The sequence below is a fragment of the Triticum aestivum genome, chromosome 4A (genome assembly GCF_018294505.1).
Source record: "Triticum aestivum cultivar Chinese Spring chromosome 4A, IWGSC CS RefSeq v2.1, whole genome shotgun sequence".
Classification (NCBI taxonomy): Eukaryota; Viridiplantae; Streptophyta; class Magnoliopsida; order Poales; family Poaceae; genus Triticum; species Triticum aestivum.
Genome location: NC_057803.1, coordinates 498,486,918 through 498,493,054, shown reverse-complemented (window position 1 = coordinate 498,493,054; position 6,137 = coordinate 498,486,918). Strand labels below are relative to the sequence as shown.

General features: G+C 48.2%; 1 long non-coding RNA gene across 2 annotated transcripts; it reads left to right on the top strand.

Moving 5' to 3' along the window:
• Positions 1-444: 444 nt before the first annotated feature.
• Positions 445-1,958, top strand: LOC123082137 (uncharacterized). 2 transcript variants are annotated; one of them, XR_006438953.1, is made up of 3 exons: positions 445-1,063; positions 1,170-1,473; positions 1,582-1,958. It is a non-coding gene; the product is annotated as an uncharacterized lncRNA (long non-coding RNA). The 2 variants fall into 2 exon arrangements; XR_006438952.1 differs by having other exon boundaries at positions 1,170-1,958.
• The last annotated feature ends 4,179 nt before the right edge of the window (positions 1,959-6,137 follow it).

The following is a 6,137-nucleotide window of genomic DNA, read 5'->3' as shown; positions in this document are numbered from 1 at the left end:
ATATCCAAGGTGGTACTATAATCTATGTATATTCCCCCGCCGCGTTCACCATCGCCGACTTTTCACGAAAAAATCGCTGAAGTTCATAGGAAGCAACCCGCAGTCCCTTTGTAAGTGGATTTGAAAAAAACGTTTCGTTTTTACATAAAACTCCCTAACATTCGGTATATTCCATGCGCAGTGCTCCTCCCCCTCCAGTGTATTCAACCCACGGTGTATCTTATCCGCTCCCCTCCTAGCGCGGCGGAGGAGGAGAGGGTGAGTGGCGGCGCCGCACTCTCCAACTTCTGCCTACACACCACCTACGCGCCGTCGTCCGTCCGGGTGGTCGGCGGCGGCTACCGCGCCCCGGAGGTGGCGTCTACTCCCTGGGCGTGCTCCTGCTGGAGCTCCTCATGGCAAGTCCCCGACGCACGCGTCAGGGCGCCGACGACGTACGTCCTCCTTCTCTTCTTTCACGAGACGGCTCCGGGCTTCGACCAAATCCCGCCCAACTCGCCCAGATCGAGGCCTTCAGGCTTTTGTGGAATCCTCGTTCAGCTCTCCGCCTCTACCAGATCCACGCTGAGGGGCTTCGGCGCCATCCCCCGGTGTGATTTCCTCATGGGTCCCGGCTTGATCGAGGCCAAAAGCTTCGGCCGTCCGTCCACCATGGCTGGGACCTGCGCGGAAACTGTAGATGAATTTATACGAGTGGAATCGACACTGTGGCAGGGTACGGTGGAGTCACATTGTGCGGCCTCGGTATCCCAATCAGGGATTCCTTCTAAGGATGCATATATTTTGAAGGGTGAGGGATAATGATTTGGTTAAAGGCCTTCGGCCTCTTGCTTCACTGAACATTTGTGTCCATCGACCAAGTTGTATATACGGGAGAAGATAAGCAAGTCCAAAGTGATGTTCTAGCTGGGCCTCAACACCTTGTCCCTCTGACCACAACGCCCAACCATGATCTGGTCAGCAACCAATTGTAACACTATGCCTAGGTTCTGATTATATCTACTTGATGCAGATCACATGAGCAGAGGGGTTCAGCAACTCTTACTACTCCTGGCTGTGAAAGGTGAATTCCCAACCAAGAGTCCATAACTGACACTGATTGAATTGCTACACAACATAGCCGTGGTCCATGAAATTCCATTAATTCTGCATGCTTTGTTCTGTCACAGCTTCTGCTTATAAGTCATCTCCAGTACCTGCTTATCCATGGTCTTTTTGAGCCATCCAAATTGCAAAACGCAAGTCACCAACACCAAGAATCAGGTTCCTGCCAGAGGAACCCAAAGTAGAACAAGAGAAGGAAAACGACGGTGAAGAGGTTCTGTTGGAGAAAGGGCTGCATCACACACTTGCCGCCAAGGCCATGTTGTCGAGGAGCCTGTGATTGCCGCTCCAGCTGCCTCTCGCGCCATGGCCCATCGCGTGGGGTGCATTGTGAGAATCTGCATCAGGCTCGTGCCGCCTCTCCAGCAGGTACTCAACGCAATCCTAGGTTGTTGTGTTGACTTGATTCAGTTGTTCATAACAGTTATGCAGCTCTCCTGGGATGTTATGTTGACTTGATTCAGTTGCTGATAACAGTGATGCAGCACTCTAGGTAATAGTTAGTATTGGTGTCAACGAGAGCAACTAGAGTCGCTAGCTGTTATGCTAAAAGCAACAGGATGCATCTTCTCCATGCAAGAAGACAATAAGGATAAAGCAGCAAAGAGCAGGCCGTTGGTGGTGATGGATAATTTCTCTAATCAATTAAATCGTAGATGCCCTCCAGCATTGCACACTAAGAGATTGCATTGCTTAGATATAATGAAAGGTGACTTCAGTTTTTAAGAAAGTTGAGGTGTCGTGATTGTTATTTTTTTATGCAACAATTACCTAAGCTTGCCTGGCAAGTATACATTCTGAATTGTATGTTCAGATGATATTCACATATTTAGACTGAATCGTTAAATCTAGCATATTTATTTTTCTCACCTAATAATTTTGATTATGATGTATCCCATAGAATGCTGGTTTAGACATTACAATCTGGAACCGAATAAATAAAAATAGAGAGATTCATATAGTGGCACTAAAGTGCTATTAAGTTATAATATGTTTTTAGTTGCATTCCAGTAAGAGGAAACCCTTATTTTACTTATGAGCATTGTAATTGTTTGCCTATTGTCACTGGGAGGGCTAATGTTGATACACATACAAATCTTAGCCCGGAGGGCATGCTTTGTTCAAAGTAGTTGGGTTTATGTACAAATAAATAAATATTCATGTGTTATCTTGGTACAATATTGTTGCGAGTGGTTTAACTCACGGGTTTAGAAGCTCGTGAGAGAAATTAAAGTTCATTTTATGGTTGCACGTCAACACCATGGCAAGTACATAACTGCTTTGATATATGGTTCCTAGAACATACATGCTAATATGTACGAGTGAACTATTAGTGTTCTGTAAATTTTGAGGTGCAGCTCCAAAATATTATGCCTCGGGTTATTTTAACTTATAAGTGGTATTAGTCAATACGTGCATTGCACAGTTATAATTACTGCATGAGTGAGAGGGAGAGTGAGAGTGAGGTATCTAAGAACATAAAGAAGAATGGTTTAATGGTAGAAATAAGTTGACAATGCTGCCTAATATCCATAGAGATTTTAAAGGTAGATGGTACACATGATTAATGTGAACCACTAAAATATATATGTCCCCATTGCAACGCTCATGCATGTTACTATCTTCCTCCTAAAATAAGTATAAGTAGAAGACCAACCACGCCTCCTCTTCTACTCTATTTCTTCTAGGTAGGTAGGCTCCGCCTAAATTGCCGCCTTATGTCGCCACCCGACGTTGTTAATTAAACTCACGTCACCAAGACTGATGCATCATAGATGATAAATTTCACCGTTCAATCTACAGCACAAGCCTATGTCGCATTCAGATTCCTGGAATTTTTGTTTGCTCGATAGTAAAGTATCTTCCCGTTGCAACGCACAGGCTCTTTTGCTAGTCATATATACATGGTGGACACCTCAAAAAAAGGAAATGGCGACGAGACAGCGGAGGATGACCCCTCCAAGAAGCAATCTAAGCGCCGACGTCAGCGCCGACGCTCTAAGTCCCGCCATAGCAAAAGTAGTGATACCGGCACAAGAGACAATAACACTCTGGATAGTGCCAAAGACAACAACAATCCCCTCCAGCACGATTTAGAGCGGGAGGGTGAACAAGCAAGCCCTCCAGAGCGGGCAGCAGATGGAGAATCGGAGAAGGACAATTACATGCCTCTCTTTGAAGACGAGGTGAGCCTCGGCGATGAAGAATTTATCGTCCCTGAGGATCCCGTGGAGAAGGAGCGCTTCAAGCGCCGGCTTATGGCCACAGCAAATAGCTTGAAGAAAAAGCAACAACAGCTTCGAGCTGATCAAGATTTGCTAGCAGACAGATGGACCGAAGTCCTTGCGGTCGAGGAATACGAACTTGAGCGCCCCTTCAAGAGTTACCCAAAGCGCAAGTTGCTACCTTACCTCGAGGAGGAAGCATTGAAACCTACATCACCAGTGTACGATGCCGCTGACCGGCCACCTCATGGCCGAGATAGAGAGGCGTTTCAGCTTGAAGTTCAGCCTGCACCCCGCCGCCACTCAAACAAAAATACCAAGGCCCGGGGCAACACGCGGGACCTGCGAGACGTACTGGAAAGCAGGGCAAAACATGCAAGGTCGATATATGGGTCACGGGGATGCGCGCTAATGCGGGACGATGACTATCACGCTGGATACACTAAAAGTAAATCCGGCCGGGCCGAATACAGCAAACAAGACTCATATGAACTGCATCGTGATATAGCCCGGCACAGAGGCGCCGCACACCACCTATGCTTCACGGATGAAGTTATAGATCACGAATTCCCGGAGGGTTTTAAACTCGTAAATATCGAATCGTATGATGGTACAACAGATCCCGCTGTATGGATTGAGGATGTCCTCCTCCACATCCACATGGCTTGCGGTGATGACCTTCATGCCATCATGTACCTGCCACTAAAACTCAAAGGACCAGCTCGGCATTGGCTGAATAGCTTGCTAGCAGACTCCATCGGCAGTTGGGAGGATTTGGAAGATGCATTCCTTGACAACTTCCAGGGCACTTATGTGCGATCACCGGATGCTGATGACTTGAGCCATATAACTCAGCAGCTAGGGGAATCGGCCAGGCAATTCTGGACACGGTTCCTAACTAAGAAAAACCAAATTGTCGACTGTCCGAATGCAGAGGCCTTAGTGGCATTCAAGCATAATATCCGTGACGAGTGGCTGGCCCGGCACCTGGGCCAGGAGAAGCCGAAGTCCATGGCAGCCCACACGACACTCATGACCCGCTTTTGTGCGGGCGAGGATAGCTGGCTTGCTCGCAGCAACAACACATCAAGGAATCCGGGCACTTCGGGTACTAAAGATGCCAACGATAGACCACGTCGCAACAGACACAAGCGCCACAACAACGGCGATAACGCCAATGATACGACAGTCAATGCCGGATTCAGAGGCTCTAGATCCGTTCAGCTGAAAAATCCATTCAAAAGAAGTACTCCGGGCCCATCCAGTTTGGATCGCATACTCGATCACTCGTGTGAAATCCACGGCACCCCCGATAAGCCAGCCAATCACACCAACAGAGAATGTTGGGTGTTCAAGCAGGCCGGCAAGTTGAATGCCGAAAACAAGGATAAGGGGATGCATAGTGATGACGAGGAGGAGGCCCGGCCGCCAAACACGAGAGAACAGAAGACGTTCCCCCCACAAGTGAATATGATGAACATGATATACGCAACCCACATTCCCAAGAGGGAACAGAAGCGTGCACTAAGGGACGTCTATGTGATAGAGCCCGTCGCACCAAAGTTCAACCCATGGTCCTCTTGTCCGATCACCTTTGATCGCAGGGACCACCCCACTAGTATCCGTCATGGCGAATCCGCCGCATTGGTCCTAGACCCCATCATCGACGGATTTCACCTCACTCGAGTCCTTATGGACGGCGGCAGCAGCCTGAACCTGCTCTATCAGGATACAGTGCGCAAAATGGGTATAGATCCCTCGAGGATCAAACCTACCAAAACCACCTTTAAGGGCGTCATCCCAGGTGTAGAGGCCCATTGCACGGGCTCAATCACACTGGAAGTGGTCTTCGGATCTTCGGACAACTTCCGAAGCGAGGAGTTAATCTTCGATATCGCCCCGTTCCGTAGTGGCTATCACACACTGCTCGGGCGAACCGCATTTGCAAAATTCAATGTGGTACCACATTACGCATACCTCAAGCTCAAGATACCAGGACCTAGGGGGGTCATAACAGTCAATGGAAACACAGAATGCTCGCTCCACACTGAAGAGCACACTGCGGCCCTCGCAGCAGAAGCACAAAGCAGCCTTTTAAGGCAAACCGCCAATTCGGCGATACATCCCCCGGACACCGTCAAGCGAGTCCGGAATAATTTGCAACAGGATCACCTGGCACGTTCAGAGCTCGCCTAGCAATTCGGTCCCCGTCCTAGCTCTGAATCATGTCTTGGGTCAATAGTTGGGTTTGCACGGCTCCCATGTTTTGGTACCTTACGTTCCGCTATATCGGTTAAGGTAGCGCTGGGAGAACTACTGCGATTGTGTCCCAGTTCTTCCGGATGAGCACCTCAGTAGAGAAAGCCGAAAACTGGTTGTCATGATAAGGTGAGAGCTGGTCGCTGTTCGAGAGGTCTCAAGTCCTTAAAGACTTTTTTCGCTTCGGGCGAGGAGTCGGCCTTGCCCGACTTAGGCGTATATAGTGCCCCAAATTAGGTCTTCCGAATACTAGGGGCTTCGCCAAAATTTAAAATTATAGACTTCTATGGCTAAGTGAGAGTGATAAAGCCTTATAGTCCGATTGCCTGGTTCGTTATGCTGAACACCTCCCTCGAAGGACACAAAATTGGGATAAAGAGTGCTCAGGTTTATCCCGAACACCCCAGTACTAGTTACATGGGGGCAGAAGTCGACGACTGGCCAACTCTCAGATTTTATAAACGGCCGCACAGAAGGTAATATTTTAAATTCAAAAAGCGTTGCATAGTGCAAATGAACTCGTTTCACATTACAGGATCACATGAGCAT